Raw genomic sequence first — 27,348 nt, 5'->3', positions numbered from 1 at the left:
GACAGGAAGTGCATTGTTTAAAGCTTTCCACAAGAACATCTTTAGCTTTGGTTTGGCTTTTTGGCTCCATAAGTTGTCCACATTTTAGCTCTGCGTCTGCTGAATCTGCTACCATTCTCATTTCTACTTGGATTCTGCTTCTCCTCCTTTGCTTGAGCTTGCATTTTGTATCCTGTCTGGACAGTATAAGTGCCTTGTTGACTGAATATCCACTAGTTGCCATCTTCTCTGCCTGTGACACTCAATGGAATTTTAAATATGTTCTCTGCATCTTGTCTTTGGAAGGTTCTGTAGATTAGAGGCCTATTCCATCTGTGATCAACAATTAAATGAGCCATCTTTTCCAGTTCACAATTTTCAGGTTTTGGTGTTGCTAGTCTTCTTGATTTATTGCTTGGTATCCATTTGTCAGTCCAAATTTTGGTACTTTCACCATTTCCTATTCTCCTGACCATTCCTTGTCCACTTCATCTCTTATGCTTGTGATGCTTTTCTAGATCCAGAAGCGTTCCTGGGTATGCTGCACTGAAAGATTGATTCCATGGGGTAATACTTTGCCGTCATCACTTTACTAACTAGCAAATTTGGTTGAGTGATGAATCTCCAAATTTGCTTGGCTAGTAAAGCTTTGTTTAACATTTGAAGATCCTTGAAGCCTAACCCCCCTTTTGCTTTGCCCCTTGTGATTTTGTGCCAAGCACATCAGTGAATCTTCTTTCTCTCTTCTGAGCTTCCCACTAGTAATCTACCATTAAGCTGAATATTTCCTTGCATAGTTTGTTAGGCATTCTAAACACTGCCATTGCATAGGTAGGCATGGCTATAGCTACTGCCTTGATCAAGACCTCTTTCCTTGCCCCATTGAGCAATTTGTTTTTCTAGCTGTTCATTCTACTTGATATGGTCTCCTTGATGAATTTGAACATCTGTTCTTTTGCTCTTGTGACAACCATGGGAAGGCCTAGATATTTATCTTGGTTCACCTGCTGTATCCCTCTTATTGCTCTACAGATCTCCTTTTTGTTCTCCTGCTACGCCTTTTGTGCTAAACAGCGTTGAAGACTTTTCCACGTTGTTAAGCTGGCCTGAAGCCTCTTCATATTTCTTCAATGCTTGAGTGAGCTACATTGCTTCGCTTCCACCTGCTTTGCAAAAGATCAGGGAGTCATCTGCAAAAATATAAGTGTGTAATTGGTGGTCCACCTCTGCTGATTTTCATTCTTGTGATCTGTTTCCTTTGAACTACTTTATGCAATAAGTTGGGTAGTCCTTTTGAAACTAGCAAGAAAAAGGTAGGGAAAGAGAGGATCTCCTTGTCTTATTCCTCTAGTTGGTTTGATGAACTCTCTTTGTGTTCCATTCATGTTGAAGGAATAGGTACTATGCTGATGCAAGTCATGATCCATTATATCCACTTGCTGCAAAATCTCATTTTTGCCATAATGGCTTCGAGGAAGTGCCATTCTGTGAGAACCCGTAAATTCCCTAATAATTTTCCTAGGATTTTTCCCCTTTAATTGCATGTTTTCTGCATTTTCTGGTTTAGGAAATTTATCCTGGTGAATTTTATGAGTAAATATAATTTTTAGATGATTTTTCTAGTATTGGATAGTTTTTGAAAAATTACGGATATATAACGGGCGTGGGACCCACTAGTGCGAAAAGTTCGAAAAAATTCGGCCAATAAGGTTAAGTTTCGGATACTGGTTGAAATTTATCGGGTATTAAGAGATAAGTAGAGGTTGTGATGTGATTGATGTGAGAGGAAAAAAAAAAGGATAGGAATGCATTAATGAAGTGACATGTGTCACCTTAAGAGTGGTTGTAACTTATTTGACTTATTTGACTTTTTGACCTTCCTTACCAATTGATTAAATATCTCAAAATTATCACAAAAATCACCATTTCTTTCTCCATTTTGGCCGGCCACCTTGAGCTTAAGAAGGAAGAAAACTCTTCAAAATCTTGGCTACCATCTAGCTCAAATCCTCCAAAACAATTGCTTGATCTTATTTCTACTCCATAAAATCTCTCCATTTGGTGCTAGTAAGTGATTTGGTGAAGTGTTTAAGGAAGCTAATGTGTCCAACAACTCTCCCTCTCTTGTTTACTAGGTGAGTGGTGATTGAATTTCCTCCTACACTTAATGAAGCTTAAGTTGTGCTTAGTGGTAGCTAAAGTGCTGAAATTTGTGGTTTATTTCTTGGTTTGAGATAAATTGGTGAAGTTTTTAATTTATTGATGATTTTTCTGGTTTAATATGAATGTGATGTTGTGGCTGTCTTTGATGATGGGAAATGATGTTTCATGACTCTAGTAGGTGTAAATGATTGGTAATTGCAACCAATTTCTGGTTTGGAAGGAATTTGAGAAAGTTAGGGTTTTATATCCCCAATTCTGTCCGATTTTGTATCTCATGGTTAGAGGCCGAATTGGCCTTGTCTTAAAACATGAAAGTTGTAGGTATTGATGTGTTAGAGGTGCCTACACAATTTCAGGTCAATCGGAGTAGTGTAGAATGAGTTAAGCTGAAATTACTGTTGCTGTTCTGGAATCATCTGAATGTTAGAACTGCGTCTGAAATTGGTTGTTTTGGCTGGAATTGTTTTGGATTTGGTTGTTGAGGTCTTCTGATGAAATGTAGCTTGATGTCCTAGCTATCATATGCCTTTGGAATTTCTGCATTTGGACCTGTATAGACTGAGTTGTACTGATTACAGCAGAATGTAGTTTGTAAACCTGTTATTGTGGTCCTGGGGTGGTATTTTGCATATTTGACTTAGTTGTGCTGGGAATTGGACTGAGTGACCTTCTACATTGTTGTAACCCTGTTCCTTAGCTTCGAAACGGTGGGTCTTGTACCCTAATCCGATAATTGTAGTGCAATTTGTGCCATTACCGCAAACTGAGGACAAAACTGTTTTTTTGTTAGGACCAAATTAGTTACATTTCCGAAATTTCTGGTTACCTATGATGCTTGTACATGCTTATGAAACCCTATTGGGGTTGTGATTGGCATGGCTTTATGACTCGTTATCGAGACTCATTGTATTTTTTTACGTGTTTTAGGACGTGACGAGGGTTCACGACGACCTTTTATCGACGGTGCATGAAATATCACCTACTTGAGTGGTGAGTATACTACTCACTTGAATGTTTATAATGTGGCTTTGCTATATATGATTGTGATGCCTTGAAGGCTTGTTTGGCTATTGGACATGGTTAAGGTGAGGGTGTACTTGACCGCCCTCATCCTTTTTATCTTGTTAATGACTGTTTACCGTTTCACTGTAATGCTGCACTTGCTATATGAGATATTGAATTCCATTCATGGGAAACTGTTTGGGTGTCGGTTGGACGAGTATCCAACGGCCCTACTGCATTACTGAGCTCGACCCCGTTGGTAGTCATTTGAATCGAGCCAGCGAGGGCTTGGTCGTGAAAATTGACTAGCCACGGGGACTGAAATGGAAATCTTGTGGTAATGAGACCCTTGGTTCCGGTGTACTCGAGTATCACCTAAAGCTACTGCTTGGAGTGCGGGCCCGGTTGGGGTATGTTGGGTGGAAGGAATGGAAGTGAAGTGAGGTCTACGGTTGGCATTCTTAAACATTGACGGAGGGTCAATGAGGTTGGATCAAGAATGTAAGCGTGGAAAGGGGCTCTTGAGAGCCGTCCGTATTCTTTTACCGATTTGTTTTATTCCTTAATTGTGTACTTGAAATGAAAGGTTATACTATATGCTCTTTGTTGCTTATGTGGTAGTAACTCATTGAGCTTTAGCTCACTCCGTTCCATTTGTTTTCCTTACAAGAAAATGACTATTTTGGGAAAGGTTGTGCTAGTTGGTTGTCAAGTTGAGCTCATGTAAATGTATATTTTAAATAGTTCCTTGAGGGTGAAAACCCTAAGTGTTTTGTTTCAACCAATGGTTGGTTTGTAATTGGCTAATTGCACATGTATGAACTTGTTGGATATTTTGGTATACCGCTTTGGCTTGTAAATGTTAAATGTCGATGTATCTATGTTGGATTGATGTTTGGTTGAACTCCGGATTCTGACATGGCCGGTACTGTTCATCATCGGCTTCAATTTTCTTTTTTTTTTTATTTTGTGATTGTGACTTGTTTGCGCGCGTTGGTGTGTTCCGGAACGTAGTAGATCGACGTAAACTGATCCGTTAGTCCTGGCGAGAGTTGGGCAGGCAGTCCGCTAACCCCTTTGGTTCGCCTTAGGGGAAGGTGGGGCTGTTACACATTCCACCATGTCATAGGCTTTAGACATGTCTAATTTAACAGCCATGTAACCTTCTTTGCCTTGTTTTTTATTTTTAAGAAATGCAAGAATTCATGAGAGAGAATAACATTATCCAAAATTTGCCTACCAGGAACAAAGACTGATTGGTTCTTACTGATGCAATTTATAAAAAATGGTTTAAGTCTATTGACCAAGATTTTTGCAATGCCTTTATGGATCACACCACACAAACTGATAGGTCTATATTGCTTGATATCAGTTGGACACTCTATCTTAGGAATGAGAGAGATAACAGTGTGATTAATAGCTTTGAACACACGACCTGACACAAAAAAATTTTGAATGGCCTTAACAACATCAGATTTGACTATTTCCTAAAAATGCTTAAAGAAAAGAGGTGTCATACCATCATTACCAGGGCTTTTGTTAGGCTCCATAGAAAAGAAGGCATTTTTAATCTCAATTTCCTCTACTGGTTTGATGAGTTGCGCATTCATATTCTCAATGATAGAGATTGGAATTCCCTCTAGTATCTCATCCAAATCAGCTACAACCGAAGTAGTGAAAAAATGTTCAAAAAATGCTCCAATCTCCTTTCCCAGCTCCTCTTCATTTGCTATCCATTGCCCATCCTGTTTCTATAGACATTGAATTCTATTCTTTTTTCTCCTCCCCCTGACCCGAGTATGGAAGAACTAAGTATTTTTATCCCCTTCTCTCAACCAACTCACTCTTGATTTTTGTTGCCAAAAGGCCTCCTTTTTCCTATATGCCTCCTCTAATTGTTTTTTGCACTCCCAAGAACTGTTTTTTTTGTCCTCTATGTCTGAGTTTCTAATCTGGTCCAGTTATTTTTTTAGAGCCTCAATCCTTTTCTTGGCATTTCTATTCCTGCTTCCATTCCACCTCAGTAGCTCTATCCTACAGTTTTTAATTTTCCTTGTTATCCTGTACATCTTGTTGATTTCCATTGGTGTCTCCCATGCCTTTTTCACCACCTCTCTTATATCCTCTTGCTTAATCCACATTTTATCAAAAAATGACCTCTTTCTACTCTTTGGTGGGTCTCGATTGGTGTTTAGGCATAACTTGCTGTGGTCTAAAACATGAGTAGTGATGTGAGAGGATTTTGCATTAGTGAAACACTGAGCCTACTTTGGTGAACTTAAGCCTCCATCCAACCTTTGTTTAATCATTCCTTCTTCCTCCCAGTTGTTGCACCATGTCCATGGATGACCTTCAAAACCAATGTCCAGTAGGTTATTATCTCCAATAAACTCTTTAAAATCCAGAAAACTTCCTTCTTCTATCATTCTGCCTCCCAATTTCTCCTCATTCGACTTGATATCATTAAAATCACCCATAATAATCCACTTGTTTCCCCATAGTACTTTTCTTCTGCTAATCACCTGCCATTGTTTTTTCCTTAACTATTTGTCACAGCTTGCATAGATCCCTATGAACCACCAATCACACTGTGCTCCTTGGTCCTCAATTGGATTTCTATGATGAAAGTAGTTTTGTATATGTTCATCACTTTTGTTTCCTTACTCCAGTACAGTACCATTCCTCCTGCTTTGTTAACAGCTTCAACTATACAACTATTCTCCATTTGTAGGATCCTTTGGTCTTTTTCCATGTAACTTATCCTATTTTTTGTCTCACTTAAAAAGATTATGTTGGGCGAGAGGAGTTTTGATTCCTCCTTTAGATGGGGAATTGTCAAGGGGCTCCCTACACTTTGACAATTCCACACCATGACCTTCATTCTTGTTTCAGAGGCCAGTTGGGGTTAGCCTCTTCCCCCTGTACCACATTGCTAGACATTTCCCTTGTGGATATTGCTTTCCCTTTCTTTACTACTTTTCCAGCAACATCTGCTTCCTCCATTTCTTCATCTCTTATTTGCAATTTCCTCTTGGACTGTTGCTGTGCTAATTGCTCAGTGTTGGTTTTTTCTTTCAATGGTGTTCTAGTTCTGTTAGCTACTCTCATGTATCCTCTTGTTCTCTTTCCTGTAGTATATTTCTCAACACTTTGGTTTGCATTAACCTCAATGTCAATTTGCATCTTTGTTTGGTTATTCTGCTCTTGCATCAATTCATTTGATTTTTCCCTATCTATCTCACTGATGAGCTTCCTTATGCTCTTTGTGTGGCCTGCTGCTACTTCTGTAGTGTCATTCCTTGTTCTGATTTCCTGCTGTAGACATTCCTTTCCTTGACTAGTTCCAGCTTTCTGATTGTTCTCTTGTTCTTCAACTGTGTTCCAAATTATATTCAAGATCTTAATCCTATTATTCTCCTCCCTTTCTGCTAATCTCACTTCTTGCATCCTTTCCACCTGTAGTGCTATTTCTTTATTCCTAGATTTCTGGCCAACTTTGTCCATATCCTTCTTCTTTTTGGTTTTTTCTAGTGTGTTTTTTACTCCTGCATCTTTTCCTTCCTGTTCTGATGTGATTTGCTTCCTTACCAGTTCTCCATTGGAAAACGCCCAATAGCTTCTTTTAGTGGAATAGGTGTTGGTGTTGGTCGTTTTCTGAGGTGAATCTTTCCCTGTCGCAACTCTCATCTAGGGTCCAAATTGGTTTTGGTTCTGTCCTTTAGAAGCCATCATGTTGGTTTTGCAAGATCTTTCATTATGACCTATTCTGCCACAATCATAGCAGAAATCAGGACATTTCTCATACTTGAATGTTGCCCATTTATTCATCCCATTCATGCAAACCATGGTTTCCCTCAACAGGGGTTGAGCAATGTTTGCCATCACTCTCATTTTAATATGTTTCCCTTCTTTGCCTCCTGTCTGTATGATGATTACCTCCTTTGCCTCTTCAAATACTCTTCCAATTTTTCTTCCTGCCTCCTTAGACATCTAGTGAATTGGGAGATTCCAAATACGTACCCACAATGGAGCTATATTAAAAGTTTCTTTATCCTCCTCCACTCCTTCAAACCAATTTGCTTAGGACCAGCGGTTGATTATCAAAATTCCAAGGCCCTCCATTTACAATTTTCTCTCTGGCCTCAAGTGAAGGAATTATGAATTGGAACAAGTTAGGCCCTAATTCTACTACCTTCATGTCTTTAGGAAAGCCCCAAGCAGTAGTGACAAAGTTTTTGATACCTGTGTAATTAGCCACTTTTTCCCCCATAACCTTTCCTATCAAGTTGTTCTGGCACTCAGCTATGCCGACATCCACATCACCCAGATCCAAGCTAGTTTCCCTATTTCTCGTTTAGACAGAACAAATTTCTTCATTATTTCCACTAATTCATCTGCCATGATTTGAGGATATGATACTAGAGGGACTTGAACCTTATCACTTAGCAAATCACAACTACACCAGGTGCAGAAGAAAATAGAGGCAAGGGACAGCTCAAAAAACAGAATCAACAAAGTTAGGAAAATAAAAAAAGGAGTAAAAGTAAAAAGAAGAAAACTAGAGGTAGGAATTGCTCAAGAAACGGAGCTAAAAGATCTAGACGAGTAAATGACCAGTAAGAGTAACAAAGAAGAAGGTAACTACTGAGATCCAGATATGCCAGGTATGCATGATTTGAACCCTAAACTTGAAAGTGGAGAGAATTTAAAAAGTCCTCCTCTGATCATTGGATCAACTCCAGTGATTTTCTAAGGATTTACTTAGTAATAATTTACTTGATTAAGTTAAATCAATTCAAAATACAGCGTGGGTTGGTTTAAAGAACAAATCATTTGAAAAAGCAAATGGAATACTTGATTGTGCTTTAGTAATTATTGTGTTAAGTGGTTTTAAAAAGCATTACTACAATATCTTTATTGAAACATGTGTTTGTAAAATAAAAATGTTGCTTTTCCAATCCATAAAGTGCCTTTCAACTAATATAAAACTACTGACGAAATTAGTTGTGATTTTAAAAAGGTATACTATGATTTTAGTGTGGCATTCTAGAACTCGAGTTTTGTGGACATGGTGGCTATGAAAAGGGTGACCTTGGTAAAGAACATTTTTTTCCTTTTTGGGGTTCATTTAGAACACAAATATTTAAGATTATCATCTCTGCATTCACTTTACAATTACTTTTTGTTTCTAAAATGAGAAAATTGAAACAGGGATGAGCTTGGACCCTGAGAATTAAGTAGATGCTTTTTTTGGGTCACCATATTGTATTATGGAATTTGGTAGGTAGTATAATATATTCTTGTTCAAATTAGATTATAACTATAGCATGTTTTGTGTGAAAATGACGCTTTACTTTGCGACTTTAATATTACTTGTTTGCAATATTTTGCTGACTTTATTTATTGTTACTATTATCGACCTCATCATCATCGTTATTCCATTTAAAGTCTATCATACTGAAAACAATAGGCAAAATAGGAAAAGATTTTAAGAAAATAAAGAAAACATATTTTACTTTTATGAAATTTCTATTTTATTTTTGTATATTCAACACCATAGATATTGTGATAAATTTAGAAAATAAAAGATGACATAAAGATAAAATTAAAATAGTGGCTCCCATGTTTCGCTTTCTTTTTCTTTTTTCTTCTTTGTTTGCTTTTCTTTGTTAGATACACAAAATTCTACATAGTTGGTCTATTTTTCACTAAATTTATCATCAAATAATAAAAAAATTTAATTAACCCCATGATAGAAGGATAATATTCATAACAACGCATTAGAACATAATATGCTAGAACACAACTAACAAAGTTGGTATGTCATTTTTTGTTAGTCAAACTAGTCAAGATTTCAATGTTTATCTAACTACTAAGACGGGGAAATTTAGTTATTTTATAAACTTAGGAGGGGGCAAGCTAACATTAAGCTAAATTGTAATGGGAGATATGAATTGTATTAATTAGACTTTTTTTTGTGGCAAACCTCGTATACAAGAGAGGGATGTCAGCCAAATTAGATTTGGCCTTAATAAAACTTTTAAGAGTGAAAAACCAAATATGATTATCGTAAATGGTAAAGGACAATTTGGAGTCATTTATCCATTTCTTTCTATACAAAGAGATGTTGGAATAGCTTGTAAAATTAAATGGAAATGAAACATGTTGACATTATGAAACTTTAAAGGCGACTCTGGATTGATGAAGATCTATGCATGGATCCGAGCTTAGAAGCCACAGATCCAAGGGGTGGATGATGTCTAGAATAGTCCAGTAGTCTAGGCTCAGGATCTGTGCATGGGTCTTGCCTTGGTACCCCATGGAACCATGCACGGATCCAAATCTGGCTACAGATCAAGGCTTCGACCAAAATGGATTCAAGAACAGATCCAATCTAAAGGGTTCCCTATTCTCAGAATCTGATTCACGCCTTAGATCCGCTTCAGTGCTAAAAGGATCCATTTGCGAATCCTAGAAACTTACTCTCAAGGGCGGAGCCATGTTGTTCCAAATTAATTAAATTTCAAAATTCTATATATATTATATACATGATGCTCTTGATTGACCCCACAAAAAATAGGTTTTGGGGTCAAAATTTTAATTAACAAATTTAAAGGACTAAAAAATTAAAATAACTATTTCAAAGTGGATGGCTTGTCCTGCATAAAATTTTGGAAACTCAAACAGTTAAAGATCCAAGTACATGTACTAGAAGTCTCTTTCTCTACTTTGTCTTTTTCTTCTTGTCCCTTCCTATTTTAGATCTCTTTTTTTTCTTTTTAGGTGAAATCTCGGGCCTGTTTGGAACCTGAGTTTTTTGAGAGTTTGTCTAAAACTTTATTGTAGCGCACTGTAGAAGTTTTTAAAAAAATTTTGTAAAAGTTTTTGTAAGGTAAAAAAAATTTTTGTAGAAGTTTTTGTAAGGTGAAATTTTTTTTTTCCTTTTTTTTTCTCTTTCTCTTTTTTTTTCTTTTTCTTTTTCTTTCTTTCCTTTTTCTTTTCTTTCCTCTCTTCTTCTTCTTCTTCTTCTTCTTCTTCTTCTTCTTCCTTCCCCCTCCTCCTTCCCTGTTACCTCCCAGCAGCAACTCCCTTTCCCCCTTCCCCCGCCCACTGCCCTCCCCCGCCACCCCTCTGCCCTCCCTTTCCCCTTTCCCCTTCCCCCTTCCCGCCCACTGCGCTGCCTTTCCCCCTTCCCCTGCCCGCTGCCCTCTGCCCTCCCTTTCCCCCGCCCACTGCCCTCCCTTTCCCCCTTTCCCCGCCCACTACCCTCTGCCCTGCCCTTCCCCCGCTCCTAGTGTTAATTACAAGGTTCGCCATTCCTCAGCTTCTTCAATGGCTGTGGAGTCCAGTCATAATACTTTCTCTCCATTCACAAAGTGCTGAAAACCCAGTTGCTTCGTGGCCAACCACTGGTGAGAGATCTCAGCTTGTTTCTATCAGACAGAAACTCGAGATTATGACATCCATGCTGGAAAAATGTGACGGTAAAATTTCAACTGAGGAGGTATACCATTTGGATGTCGAGATAAAGCCACTGTTGGAGAAGGTGAGGAAAATGGCTGAGGATGTTTCACAATAGATGTGGGGTCGGTGATGCACTTAGTTTTTTATACTGTTAGTGGCTTTCCCTTTGCTCATAGGATGACTGACTGCTGCGCTGCGATCTGGTCAGGGTGGCCAGGGAGGGGAGGGGGAGAAGAGGGGGAGAGGGGAGGGAAGGAGAGAGGGAGAGAGAGAAAGAAAGAAAAAAAAAAGGGAAGGTCGGCGCCGGAATAGGTGGCCTGCGCCGGAATCAGCGGCGGAGGTGGTGGCTGGCGATGAAAGTGTGGTGGATCGGGGTGGGGGAGAAAGAAGAAGAAATGAGGAAGTTTTTTGTGTATTAGATATTTTAAGATGTGTAGGTTAAAAAATTTGGTAAGTTTTTTTGGGTTCCTGTAACTAAAGTTGTTAAAAAACTAGTAGCTAAAAAACTTAGGTAAAAAACTAGGTTCCAAACAAGCCCCTCATTTGCAAACAACATTGGTAACAATCCTTATTCTTCCTCACCTTTGTTTATTCCACTTGTTGAACCAGGCTTAGCATTACATTGATCCTGGTAAGTAACAATCGTTATTCTTTTCCTTTGCCTTTTTTTTAAAAAAAAAATTTGGTTGACTTCATCTCTTTTTCACTTTCTTTTGTTTGATTGTGTTATTTTTTTTGCCTTTTTTCGTCTAAATTTTTTTTGCTATTTACTCTGTCAATTAGATATTGTGAAGCTATTTGTCTATATGATTAAATATGGATTTGTTTATCAATTTTAGGGATGGTTAGATTGAATTTTGACTAAGGATCATTGGGCATATTAGAATATGAGTTGGAATTTGATTAATTTAGACATGGATTAGGAGCAATAAAATAATCAACAAGTAGTGTTTGCTTCGATTATTATAATTTAAATTCTCTTTCAAGTAGAATAGAATATTGAAAATTCTTTTAAATTATGGATTTTGACTATTATTATATGCATTAGTAGTACATATTGGACCTCAAAAGTGAAGCTTAAATTAGCTTTATTCATAATTATTTTCATTTTTTTAAATGGGCTATATATTTGTGCTCAACCCCTCAACCTTTATATGTTGAATTAGATGCTGAAATTCATGCTATAATAATAAATTAAGTTATTTTATGATTTTTATTTATAATAGGTTATGGATAAATTTCTTAAAAAGAAGCCTGTAGAAGATCAAGTTGCTAGTGGTTCGCGAAATATTTTAAAAAAATCAAGAGCTCCAGTTATTTTTTGGCTGATCTTCCTTCGGAGCCGGGTTTACGTATTAAGATTTCTTAATATGACCCAATTGATCAAGATAAAGGAATTTGTATATCCATTGATCTATTTGCTAATAAAATTAGCACTTACTTTGCCTGTTGCAACAGCAACTGTGGTGACGACTTTTTCAGTAATGAAGATTGTCAAAAATTTATTGCGCAATCGTATGGGAGATCAATGGATGAATGATTGTTTGATTACTTTCATTGAAAAGGATGTACTTAACAAAATTGACAATGAGTTGATTTTGCAATATTTTCAAAAGATGAGTACTCGTAGAGGACAATTATAATATCTATGTAATATTATAGTTTTGCATTTTTCATGCCTTTTATGTTATAGTTTTTATTTTGTAAAAATTTTATTGTATTAAAGTCTGACCCCACTTAGTCCCGGGTCTTCGCTCCGCCACTGCTTACTCTCAAAACCTGATCCATAGATGGACCGGTGACTAAGGGCAAGGGGATCCTTACGCAGATCCCTTATACGTTTTCTAACACCTTTCCATGTTTGAAAAAGATTTTGATGCTACCTTCTGGCATCCAGAATGTGAGTGCATATATCTGATCATTGTGTGGTCTTAGCTGGATACATTTTAACTATAAATAACAAGTCTCAAACAAATTAACCAACTTGAATCATTTGATCTTTTTTTAGTTTGAGAAATTTGATGTTTGCTATCAATTTTTCTCTATTCTTGTTGTATCTTAGGGATAAATTGTCATATTCCTATAGTACATACTCTCTAGAGTACGGGCAATTAAAATCTTAAGAATAGTGATCATTCATACTTCAAATATTCTCAATTCTTTTATATTCTTTGTCAAATTTTTGCTTTAAAATTTTTTGCACTTCTACTTTGTATTTGTACTATCCACGTTAATAAGAGAAAGCATTCAATGGAAGTTGGAAAAGAAATGAACATAAGATGGTCAATGTCAAACTCTTATCTCTTATGTGACACTATTTTTTTAATTTATTTTTCCAAATAGGGGTGGGATGGAATTTAAAAAATAGGGATAGAGATGGAAGATTTGAATCCAGAACTTCTAAATCCTGGGATCTTCGCCTTAGCTCCTTTACGTGACACTAATTTTAATTGAAATATAAAATATGTTTTGTTCAAATTATGTTATGTCTATAAAATGCTTGTCACGTGAAAAAAAGTCTATATTGTATATTGAAAAATGATTTTTTATTTCAAATTTTACATTATCAATTCTTTTTTATTTTACTATCACAAAAGAAGTAAGTATGTGCACTAAATAACATACGTTCATCCTATCAAACTATATGAGTTCAGTGTACTTATTATTAATGTTTACATTGAAGTAAAAGGAAAATAAAGTGAAAGAAATATGTCGGATACATAGAAAGGTTCATTTTTCTTTAGGAATTTATTAATGAGATTTTTGGAATGCATCAATTGCTTTATAAAGGTCGAAGGAGAATTTCAAAGAAATTCAAATTGGTTGGCAGTCTTAGCATAATGTGCTAAGTTGCGCACAACCAGATTTGCCTTTATAGGAATTCATACTACATCCACTATATGTTGATCTAATAGAGTTAGGCATACATCCTCAATTATCAAACCTATGCTTGAGAGTATATCTTCAGAATAGCATACTAGTTTAATAACTTATGATGAATCCCCTTCCAAAACGAAGGTTGGTATCATCAAGACCTCTGCAAGTGAAAATGCTTCTTTAGCGGCAAGTGCTTCTCCTAGTTCAACATCAACTGGGCTCTTAATTGTTTTTTAGATAAATCAGCAATGAATTGACCATCATTGCTAATAGAAAGGTTCTTAATTATAGTAGCTATTATACTCTTGGCCACATTTTTTTCTTTTATTTATTTACTTGAGTAATTATAGAAGATTACTTATAAAAGATGACATAAATCGGAAGAAATGCATTAGTTCTTCTCATTTCAATAAATTTTCTTTTTATTTAGATCGAAGAAGGAAACAGTAAATGAAAAATGGAAAAATAGATGAGAAAAAAAATGGTCAGAATAAAACTTTTGTATTATCCCAAAGAAAATAAGCAACCAATCTGTGGGTTATACATATTTACCTTAAACGAATATTGGTTAAATTATAGAAGTATTTTTTGTTCATATCCGATGCTTTTTTTTTATGCAAATGATTTTTGCTTTGCATTTTTTACAACAATAATTTGTTGATTTTACTACTATGAAAGAAAGGAGTAAGCACACTGGATAAAATATGTTCTCATTCTGTCAATATACAAGTCTTCAATGTACTTATTGAACTTCTTACGTTGATGCAGTAAGAGCATGAAATGAAAGAAATATGTGGTATACGTAGACATGTTCTTAAGTATACATGCTCTCATACTATTAGCCACATTTTTTGTGTATTTGTTTGAGAAAACCATCGAAGATTACTTACATATATATATATATATATTTGGAAGATTACTTATATTCCATAGTGAAGACATCTAGTATTCATCTATTCCCTAACAATTATAGAATAAACAAATTCTAAATAGTATTGCATTTTTTCGATTTGATTATGTACTTCAAGTATCAAACTTCGAGGATTTATGCTCGAGTACATTAATTGTACAAATTGGGCAAGAAGACAAATTTTTAGGACTATTTTATGAAAGGTTGAATTGTCACAACTTTGGACTGTCAAAATTATTAGTGTATTTCTTGGTTGAAAGAGCAAACATCATGTATTTTTTTGTTAATTTTTTGTGCAAAGTTCTTCTTTACATTAGGGATTGAGTGCTATGACATCCACCCATAGTGGGCCAACTAAAGTCAACCCTCATGAACGAATTGAAAGGGAAAAATAAGATTTGATGGCTGCAGATAAGGTTGGAACCTCTGCACCTGTAATAAAATTCAAAGAGCTTGTATAGCAGTACACCCCTTTAGTTTAGAGGTGGAATCATTTTTATTTATCTCCTTTGGTTCAATTGGACCATCTCCTAGTATAAGTTAGAATAGGAGTATAAGTTAGAATAGGAGTAAGGATAAGAGTTGATGATTGACAAAAAGAAAGGCATTAACTATTATTTAATGACCTTAAATTCTTAACAAGATGGTGGGTGAGGAACTGTGATACAGAAAAAAGGACCTCTCTGATACATTTTTATTTTTGGCCCAAAGAATAGTTTAGCTTCACCTTTACATGCTCTTGTTATGGAATTCTCAAGGATGCTCTAGCTGGAGTATGTTCACCCTATCAAAAGTCAAAACGGGGGCAAGTCAAGACCCTACACTAACGGTGGGGTCAAATTGTAACACTGAATTGTGAACCATCCATTATACAGCAAACAAGAATGGGTTATTCCAAGATCTCTGTTGCAACGGCTACAATTATGCATGTTTTTACAAACAAATTCTACTCAAGTTTGATTGTATGTATTAATTTGGCAGATCTTGAAAATTTTCCTCTTCTTGCTATTGCAACTCTAGTAAAGTGATAGTACAACAATTTAGCTTAATTGGATATAGTGACCTCTCATCTTTGAAGCTTTTGTAATTTTCAAAATATTATAAATATCCAATTCCTTTTTTGTTTTTAAAGAAAAAAATGCTTTAAATGACTTACAATTACCTGATTTTGTTTGTCATAGTCTCTTAGTCAATATTATGGTAACAATTAAAATTTTGCCAAAAGAAACAATTACTATCTTAGGAAAATATATTCACGTGCAAAATATGTGAAGTATTGCTGGTACAAAATAAGGAAGAAAGAGGAGAAGACTCGTTTGTCATTATGTCTATCTTTATTATAAAATAAAAAATGGCAAATTTTACATTTTGAGTTACGAGTCTCTTAATTTTTTGCACTTTAGTCCGAGTTAATATTGACCCCAAATGTCCTTTTTTTTATGGGTCAAAAAATCTACCATAAAGTACATAATATATAGAGAAATTTAAAAAATTAAGTGGGCACAATTGCCCTTGATAGATTTAAGGTTGGGTACTCTTTAAATGTATAATTGTTCCTTTTCTTGTCTCCCTTTGACTATGTCTTGAAATGGAAAAATTGCTTGTTCCTTTTCCTATAATTTTTTTTTTGTTTAGTTTAGTTATCTACGAATTCCTCAATAAATTTAGTAGTGTATCAATACTTTTGTTTTTAGATGTTAGACTAAAATTTAGGAATTCTTTATTTTTACCTATACATGGGATGATTGTATTTAGTAAATTGATAAGTTGGTAGAGCAAAAAAGTACCTAGACCTATACCATAGTTGTTGGAATTTACTTTCTTGTATATTTCCTCTTTTTATTGATATTCTATGAGATTATAGAATGCGGTTATAATTACATTACATAAGGAAGAAACCATTCGACTTTTTTCTAGTGAAATGAAAAATGATTAATTTCCTTTTGCAGTGGTTATTTTTAAATCGCTTATATATTTCTTGTTGCATTGTTTTATTTTGCTAGCATGTTAGTATTTTTTTTCACTCTCTAAGCCTAGAGACATTTTCATATATAACCAGCATGCTAGTTTCTTAAGTTTTGATACCATTTCTCCACTACAAAAATCCATGGTTGATTGAGTAATAAAGATATTCTACTATTGATTCACCAATTTTGATTATGTAGATCGTGCATTTATCCTGCTATATTTCAACCATGATTTTGTGATATTATTTCAATCTCAAGTTTAAAAGTCTATAGAGTGGGATTTTCTAGCTTAGAAATGTTAAACTTTTCTTTATGAGACATTAAAACTAACTTTGTTATGTGATTATTCATGCTAATTCTGGTACATAAAGAATTCCACTTATTTCGTGGAATTTGAATTTAAAAACTTGTGGTTGGATGGAATCCCATTCATATGTTAATTCAAAAAATACACCAAAGGCATATTTCTTTAGCTAAGTAGGAAACATTTATCCTTTAACTCCGTTGAAAGCATTTACAGGTGTTGTGTATGATTTGATTGAGTCCATGTAATTTTATTTTCTCCAAGAACAGTACACTTTTATGTTTGGCAAATGTATGCACATAACCTTTTTCTTAGCTAATGTCCTTATACATGTGACCTTCAAATGCATTTTTTACCCTTTTCCTACCTCAATTTCATGATATTGTCCAAAAAGTTATGGTTAAAACAAATTCAAGGGCAGCTGAAAGCACAAGCAAAGGTGTTACAATGAACATCATATATTGAGGCTATCATGTAAAGCAATTGACAATTATTATGGTATCTAGGACTAAGTTGTTGTCCAAGTAAAGATTCAAAACACAATATAACATTTACCAATTGGATTCATTCTAAAAAAGTAGAAAAAACAAACAAAAAAAAAGGTACTTATATGATTCAATAACAAAATTATATTCTAAAGCTTAGATACTAAAGCATGACGAATCATATTTAGAATCTGAGTTCTTGAAGTAGTAGTACAAAAATAAAACTATAAAATTGAAATTATCCATCTAGAAGGCTTTAAAAAATTATACATCTAGAATTATGGCTTATTTAATATTACACACGTGGTGTATATTGTACGATATCCTCCCCTGAAATTTTTGCCAATTATACCTAAATACCTTCCCCTTTCACTAAATACCTAAATACCTAAATACCTTCTAATTTGAGAAATTAGACTGCCTTCCCCTTTCACTTGGATGTGGTAGGATGTCACCGGCAGCAGCAACGTATAAACCAAAAGGCCCTCATAAAAATAGCCCCCAAATACTAGAAATGCAGAGAAAGTCTTGCCTAACAAGTATAATTTTTTATTCAAATTGGCACCATTAAGCTTGTTGTGATACATAGACCTTCAAGTGCTAGAGCAGTTATATTGCTTCTGAAGTGCTTTGTCGAGAAAGCTCTAGAGAAGGAGAGGAATCAGATAGGAAAGTTGCTAAAAATCCTTTGTCTTGTGAAGGACCAGTGACAACTGTGGCCGATCTGCTTCATATTGGGTCCGTCATAGCTAATGGAATGTGGGATCACAACTTTTTCAGGTATATTGTATCGATTTACAAAGTACTAGACAGTAATAGTGGATCTTAATGATCCATATGCTTGTTATCTATTCTTAACATTATAAGATGAAGATATGGCTGTCATATAGTTTCAAAAGTTAGGCAGTAGAATTAGATGATGGTTTTATGGCAGAACATACATGTATGTGATCAATTTAATAATAAATCAGTGATTGATAATACATACATGTGGTGTATTTGATGGATTTTTGAGCCACTGGTATTTATATAGCTGAAGGATTTGTATAGGAAGACTTGATGAGTTATAGATCTCTTTGGTGCCATTAATTTAGGAAAAAAAAATTCAGCTTCTACTAAATTATATGGCTTTTTGGTTGCACTGATGTTCAGCTTGAAATTTGTAGTTTTAAAACTCGCTCTCTGGTTTGAGTATATGGAAAGGAAAATTATTTTTCATTATTGAGAGTCTAATGTTAGTAACTGACAAGTATGGTACTGATGATTCATTTGTATGAAACCAGATGTCATTTGTGGTTGCACATGATATTATAGTTCACTACATAGGGAGCAAAATCAAGATTCCGAATGTGGATCCTGATAAGTATTTGTAAGTAGAGCAGTTGAATGATGTGTGTGAAAGAGTACTTAATGAATTACCTAGAAATCTTAACTACTTGGTACATATAAGGTGTCGGATTCCAAGAAGTGTTGCAATAATGGAAGTCAACACTGACAAGGCAGCTCTAGATATGTCTAAGGTACATGAAAATGAGCTACTAAGCAACGTGTTTGTGGTATACATGGATGTAATTCCTCCTAGCATGCCTGAGGTGGACAACAACAACCACCTTGGTCATTGACAAGAGAATCTGGGAATTGAAGATATTGTTTTAAATGCTAAAGCTGCCTTGGTCGTGGACATACACAGGTTTGTGCCTCCAAGGATTGTAGATAAACTGAAGGAAATTGCTACACAATCTAGAAAGTGTGAGCTTTGCATGGCCAGTGAGACACTGTTTGAAGTAATGGACTTTGACAAGTGCTACATATCTAATTTGTCAGAGAGAACTTGTGAGTGTGGGGCATTTCAAGGCTGAAACTTTGATTGATGGTAAACTGTTTTGCAAGGATTTCAAATGGATTTTACAATTTGAATGAATATGAATACAGCTAGTATGCTGAGGCTGATCATTATTAGGATATGGATAAGTGACACTAGATTGCTGCCAATGCTATTTGATCTTTGAACTTGCTTTGGATCTTCTTGTTTCACTTCTTCAGCTTCTTAATACAATTTCTGTTCTTGATCCTCAAAGATATGCCTATATGAAATGAGCTTCGTTGGTAGCTTTGATGAAGACATGTTTCTTCAAATGCAGTGCTTGTGAATGATACTCAATGATGATACCATGACTCTGGTTGCCTTTGTATTCGGTTGAAAATGACCTCTGTTTTGGAACCTTCCTTGGCATTTGATACTGTGCATTGTCTTCAAAGCACCACTGTTACCTCCAACGGTTCTTTAGGCACTTGATGATCCAACATATCGATTTTTTTCAATATTATATTCACGTCCTGAAAGGATCAATTTACACCTAAATTTCCTTCCCTTTTTTTTAATTGCTAGTTTCCTTGCCAACAAAAAATGTTATTTTATTTTGTTATGGGGTCAATGAAGGTAAATTTGGAATATAGTAGTTTGACAAGACTTATTCATCACTTTAGAGATTAGTTTTCTGACATGGACTTTGTTTGTTATAAAAAATGTCCATCAAGGGGAAGGCAATGTAATTTTTCAAATTAGAAGGTATTTATGTGTAATTGTCAGAAATATTAGGCGATGTTTCTGAAATTATCCCTAAAATTTTCATTGGTGTGCAAATTACGCTTCAATGTGTAGGATTTAACAAGTTAGTATTAGTTACCAAGAAGGTTTTGGTCTAGTAATTAAAGTTAATATCCAAGAAATTGAAGGTCTTAGGTTCAAATCTCGCAACCCCTCTCCCCGCTTCTTAAATGTCATCCCTTCCCTACTAAACAAAAACAAAAAATTTAATATTAGCTTATCTTAAATTTAGGGATTCGAGCTAAGTTTGCGCTTCAAATTAAGCTTGAACATGCTTACCTCTCTCAAAACATACTTACCTCACCCTCTACCTCATAGAAGAAAACTCAAACTTTGGAAGATTTGTAGTTACCCAAATATATATTTGCTCCTTAGTTTATTTTGTCAATACATAAACTTTAAATTTCAATTATAAATTAACTAAATATTGTGACAAAATAGAGAATAATTAGAATATAGATTTAGAACAAGAAAAAGAACAAAATCTAGGCACTTGAACAGCTCCAACTATAATGGAATAATCCGATGACAAGATTGTCAATATGGTTAGGCTAACCCCAAGCCCAGCCCATTTAACCTAAAAGTTAATCGTTGGACTCAATTGATATGGTACAGTGTAAACTGAGTCTAGGCTAAAAGTATGGAGATAATTTTAAAAATCTCCCCTGAGATTTCTAACTGTTTCACTTAGTTCCCTCAAAATTTTAAAAATTACACTTACCTCCATTGATTTGACACTTTGGTAACCAAACCTTAAAATAGGTCAAAAATTTAATGAATATTATAAAGTGTCCTTATCTTATAAAGTTTAATCTATTCTTCTAAATAATTGTAAAGTAATTTTGCACAATTATAAAAGAAATGTGCGTCAAGTTTTTCATGCCAATATTTGTTGTTTGATAATTAACTATAACAAATAAATCTTTTGCTATAATAGACTACTTTTCATATTACTTTATTAGGGATGTAGATTCTTTTTAAGATAGGGAAGAAATTATTATCTTTTTTTTTATTTATGAACTATTTTTTTAAGCAAAGTTTATGGACTATTCAATGATGAAACCACCATAGTTTGGTAGTGATTTTAAGCTATTTTTTTTAGTTATTTTTATTTATTCTTGATTTTGATACAAAACAAAAGAGCTACAAAAAAAATGGATGATATTAAAAATTATCAAAAAAATATTACTAGTTAACATCAGGATAGAAGTTAGAAACAACATTAATAGTTTTCTATATTTCTAATGAAATATAAGAAAAATGAATAACAAGAGAAAAGGAAAAAATGATAAATTCCATCGTTTGTATAAACATGGCAATAGCATAGTTTTATTAAAATATTAAGATTAGTATTGTCATTTTAAATGGACAAGGGACGTAGGTGTAATTTTTGAAATGTAAGGAGTACTAAGTGAAATTGTTAGAAATCTCGGGGGAGGTTTCTGACATTATCCCAAAAGTATAAGCACAATGTTGAAATGGGCTAAATTTGGTCTATACTAAACTTGGACCGATAAGAGCCCAACCCACATCCTATTATGTTAAATATATTAACAAGAATTAATCTTGTATACATTAACAGTATATAAACTTTTATTCTTGAATCTTGGATGTATGCCACTGGATCCTAAATTAAGTTTGAATATCAATTTTTTACATATGTGTTATATATTCAAAAGTGATAGTGTACACACTGTGATGGTCAATTTGGTTCACGAACCGAATGAGATGGGTTGACTCACATTCGAATTATTAATTTTAAGTTGATTCATCCTCAGATTATTAATCCAAATTATCTATTATTTGGTTGGTTTTGAGTTGGATAAGATATGTTGGAAAATAATCCTATCCTTAGTTTGATTGGAGATTGGATGAGGTAAAATTACTATTTTAATGAGTAAAGTACCACTTAATTTGCAGATTCATTTTGATAAAATAATTTAATATTTTATAAAATAATAAAAAAATAATTTAGAATTTTAATAAAATAATTTAATAAAAACTTAATATTTATAAATTTTATTAAAATAGAATAGTTTGAAACTTTAGAATTATAAAGTAAATCAAGGATTTTGATATATAAAAATTTGCATTGACTCAAACTCAGCCCATTCAAGCTCTAAAAAATAGAGCTTGATGGAGTTTTTGAACTTAAATTTGAAATCCAATTAAATAATAGACCAAATTTTGATTAAGTTAGGGTTAAATTGATTAAAACCTAACCCACTTAAGAGCTTTAAATAAGAGTTGAGTCCAATATAGAAAATTTTCCTTTTGACCAAGTTTGACTTTGAAATCCTCATTCACAAAACCCAATTGTTAGTATAGACACCAAAATTTTACCATTTTATTTTTTAATTTTATTTATTTTGTTTCACTTCCATTTCTTGAAAAAAACTGATTTTTTTTGAAAAATTGGAGAAAAGAAAAAGAAAAGAAAAATCAAATCAGTTTTTGTTAAAAAAAAAATTTTGCTCACGCGCGCGTGCAACATACACGCGCCGTTCATGGCTTCATTCCAAAGCCATGAATGAAGCCCAGGTACAAAATGGCAGCAACAAACTCCATCCCATTTCCACTCAATTTTGTTGCATTTTTCTTTTCATTTAAGCCCCCCAATACAGGGGACAGATCATCTTCCAATTCTTATCCCAAATCAACCATCTAAAGGCTCAAAATCATCCCTAAAAATCGGTTTCATCACACCTATTGACATTAGGTTGGAGGGGATTTGATTCCATATAAATAGATAAAAATGGGGTCTGAGAAAGAGAGAGAATGAGAGGAACAAGTGAGGAGGTGGTGGAAAAGAAACCAAAAGAGAGAAAAAAGTGAGAAAAGGAAAAAAATAGATTTTTTGGAAAAATACGGTAACCAGGTTGAGCCGTCAGTCTTCTTCATCACTAAATTCCAATCTTGTTTCGAGTTCTTGGAGCGGATTCTCTGTTTCTATACTTTCTTGGTAGGGATCTGAACAACTTTTATTCAGAAACTGTTAGGAAAAAATATCTCCAAATTAGTTGAATCAGGGTTCCAAGTTCCAGGTTCACCATCGCTGAAATACCTACGACAAAAGGAAAATATGGAAAATGGACTAGTATGGCTTTTTAGCCTTAGTACGCTCATATCTCCTCTATAAAAAGGAAAATTGAAGTCACGAACCTTAGTCTTTCGTACCCGTTATGTTGCATTTCTCTCTTTTAGTTCACGTATATTTATATATTATAATTTTTCTCTTTCTTCGAGTCTCATTTTTGCACATTCGTGACCTCTTATAAGAATCATTTTTGGGCATCACAATTAATGTGATTCGCACCAATTAACTTTTGAAGAGATATTCCGACCCTTTCAATATTTTTTAGGTCTAGATTTGCATTCATATAGGAAACACTCTAATGTGATAAGTTTTATATGTTAGATTAAGAAAATTTTCGACTAAATCTCGTAACTAATTTTGGTTAGGTTGAAAGGGTGCTTTAGATTTGATTCTATCAAATCTTTGTCTTTCCTTTCTTCAACCGTGACTCCTGAACTCTTTTCTCTTGTTCTCAAAAACCTACAGTCGTCTAAAAAAGATTTTATCTATTTTTTATTAAAAATACATTTTTAGGTGACTTGATACACCTAAACTCGATACCAAGTGACGACTCCTATTTTTTCCTAAAAATTCTTTTTAAACTATTATTTTGGGTCAAAATCGTCGCACTTTTTAAGTCCCATCTTAGGCCCTTTTTCTTTTATTTATTCTTTAAAATAAAAGACTCATTTTTCACTCATCATTTCCAAATAAACTCAAAATTTTCAATAACCTATATATAATATAAAATTATTTTATTTTTCAAAAAATGGGACGCAGCAGCTGGCGACTCCACTTAGGAGTTTTAGAGAGTCCAAGCATTTAGTTTTGTCAATTCTTTTCTTTTTCTAACCCTTCCACATATCACATTGGGATGTTTTAGATTGCATTTTTCTTTTCTTTTTTCTTTTTAGGGTATTTGCATTTTACACACGTAATCGTCTCTCAATATTCGTGTATACGATGAATATTTTATTTATTTATTCTCATGTATTTATATCGCGTCTTGCATCTTGAGTAGGGTGGTATAGCTACCCTAGAACCTTCACACTTATTTTAATGTCAATCCCTCCTCTCAAAGGAGCACTTCATACGTGCATACACTATTTATTTCTAACCCCTCATCTTATTTTCTTTTTAGTGGTTGTCACACCACTCCTTCCTATTAGGATTTGGATCGATCCACTTGAACATATGACTGTGGCACAACATGCACGTAGCAATGTCTGAGCGATCACTCAAACCATCAACTAAAGGCCTTGGGATTGATGACCCTCCGTCTTTTGGTCTGAAGGTTTGGGAGCCTGAAACTTTATGGAGTCTAGATACATTAGTGAACCCAACCTCATGCATCCATGTTAGAAATTGCCTAAAATAGAGTCAACCTTACCTTATTAGAAACACTAAACACGAGGGGAGGGATTCTATCCCACTTTCTTCAATTTCTGCTTTTATATCATTTATTGCTCCAATGTGTTATGTATTATTTGTTAAACTAACCTTTCCTTATTTCCTCTTGCATTTACCAATTTTAGAAAATAAGAGTTCTGGTATGGTACTCTTTTAGAGCCCACCTTAGTAGATGGATTCTCACACGTTTAAATTATGAGTTATTGCATTTTAATATTGCACATCATTTTAGGCCTACCCTGACATATAAAAAAGTTTCTTCAGGTCACGTTTAATCCCCATTATTGCATATTTATTCGTTTTAATAAGCTGGCATCATGTATCAACCTTAGAAGGGAATACCATTTAGGGAATCTCACTTTAAGATTATGCCAACCTTTTCTCTCCTGGATATCTGACTCGCTATGGGATTTGGATATTTAAAATTTTAGTTAAAACTGGAGGGGTGGGGCCCGTAGGTAATGTATTTGACTCTAATTTTGTAATTCAGATGGACAGCCCTCGACGAATCAAACAGTTGCTGGTAATTCCGATCGAAATTCAGATGTGGCCCACACTCCTTTCACCTGGTGAAATCCACTAAATAGCATCTCATTTGGGGTCAATTGGAAATCTCAAAAACGTTCAGTCAGATGGTTATTTGGTAGAAGCTTTAGTACATCTATGGGATCCTAGTTGCTCGGCATTTAAGATAGAAAATCGAGAAATGACCATAACAATTGAGAAAGTATCCAGTCTTCTCAATTTGTCGGTGCATGGCACCGTAGTCATAATCCCACTTGCGTCCGAAAAAGGTGAGTTTTGTCATTTTATTGGATTAAAAGAATCTGTAATACAAGGGTCTGATCAAAGTCTTTCTGTTTGATCGATTTGCATTAAGAGATGGGTTTGACAGACATTTTGGAGATTTTTCATTTGTGTCTAAAGTAATGTGGTAACGAAAGAGACCGTGGGTGTATGGACTTGTTATGGCTCGAACTTACCTTTTTTCACGAAGAAACAAAAAGATCACCTTTAGGATCACTATGCTTATATTCGACCTCTTCGTTGGAGTTAAAAACCGACCATGCTCTGTAGTTCCGACCATTTTAGCCGACCTATTTATCGCCTGTACCAACTGTCAGAAAGGAGCGAAGTTCTTTCATGGTCCAAATTTGATCCTTCACATGTGAGTTATGGAACATTTCAAGAGAAAATTACCCATTTTAGATAGTTTACAGTTGGTTGGGTACAATTGGATAGCGACCCATTACAAGAGGACTGATAAGAATGATTTATCGAGAGTGCATCGGAATACGTGGGTTTCTTGAAGATGCTGTCTGATCAAGAAATTAGATGAGTTTCAGATTGGACTGATTGTTTCAAACCTGTTTTACATGCAAAGTCATCAGAATTCATCTCAATACTAGGAACACAAGGCGTCATGGCTTACATGCCAAAGAGATTTCTTAGACAGTTAAGACGAGTCCAAGGATTACTGCCTACATCTGATCTAACTGAGTTCACTATCATTTTAACAATGGAATCTGTCCGAGTGAAGTTCCAATGAAGGTGTCGATCATCGAAACTTGGGGAACATTGTCAGATAATGAAAGCATTGCCTACATTCCAAAACTCAAACAAAAAGCTTTGGTCACCCCACAATATGAGGATTGGATTAGAGACTCTAGTACAAGAGGACTACAAGAAGGATGATTCGATAAGGTCAAGAGACTATTGGCTATTATCGAGACAAAGGATAATGAGAATCTACAACTGAAGAAATCCGTCGAAACTACTAAGGATTTGGCAGAGAAAAACAGAAGGTTGTATGAAGAAATGCGAGAAAAGCATCAAGAACTGAAAAGAAAATGCAGAGAGTTGTATGATCAAACGGAACGCATGAGCCATCCTTACTCCCGAGAATCCAAAGACGCTGTAATAGATAGGTTGAAGTACTAATGAATTTGTACGAAACTGCCTTCGGGAAATGACATAAATATTCTGCGCATTTAGCAATGAAATGACTTATTTCTTTCATGCAATACCGTTGCTAAAAACAGGTTTGATGAACGGACCTTACTCTGAAGGTGTTGCATTATGTTAGATCAACTCTTGGCATAAAAAGAGCTCCCTCTTTGGACATGTATCCGAATTATTGTGATGTTTACTAACTCATACCTTTTTCTTTTTCCTTTTCTTTTTCTTTTGAATAAATTATAGCAATCTGATAGAAAACACACTCCTGAGCCAATTTCTCTTCATTATCATCAGGTACTTTTCAAAATAACTACCCGTAGAAGTCCCATCATTACGCGGTCCCGCAGCCGAACCTTGAAAAATCGTGAAAACATGAGTTCTTACTCAGAGTCGTCAAAGAGATCTACCATAATTCCATCTTCAAACGCTGCAAGTCTGGGGACCCAATTGAGCGAAATGCTGAATAGGTTTAATGAATTAAGTGCAGAAATAGCAACACAGAGACGCATGATTGATCAATTGGCCTCAAACAACACTGGTGGTATCCGAAACGATCAATTACCTGTCAAAAATAACCAACACAAGTTAGAAAATCCACCATCCCACATGTCACACCATCAAACTACTTTTATTCCGCCTTTTCTAAGTCCATCTGAAGGCGCTTTTACTTATCCCATCCCCAGTTTGCTACATACATACTTAAGCAATATCTTCATCAACCAAATTAGCCATCAAATTCCCCAAAGTTATTCACAAATTAACATGCACATTCCCTCTGACCCTCAAGGATCTCATCACCCCACCACAGAACCATTCATGCTAAACACCGCCTTTCAAGCAAAGGCAAAAATAGGTGAGCCTTCTGCGTCAATTAGCAAAAATCTACTAAATAGATTGGATCATTTTGATGAATTCATGCAAAAGAACCAGGGATTGAACAAGCATGGAAGCTTGGATTACGACGAACTCTATGTTTTCCCGATATGCAGTTGCCTATGGGTTTCAAGACTCCTAAATTTAGCAAATACGATGGCACCGGAAATCCAAAGATGCACCTCTGGATGTTCGCGAACAAGTTAGGAAAGCCAGTAGATGATGAAAACTTGCCTATGCGTCTGTTCCCTGAACGTTTGGAGGGTGACGC

The sequence above is a fragment of the Coffea arabica genome, chromosome 7e (assembly GCF_036785885.1).
Source record: "Coffea arabica cultivar ET-39 chromosome 7e, Coffea Arabica ET-39 HiFi, whole genome shotgun sequence".
Taxonomy (NCBI): domain Eukaryota; kingdom Viridiplantae; phylum Streptophyta; class Magnoliopsida; order Gentianales; family Rubiaceae; genus Coffea; species Coffea arabica.
This window is presented reverse-complemented; position numbering follows the sequence as displayed.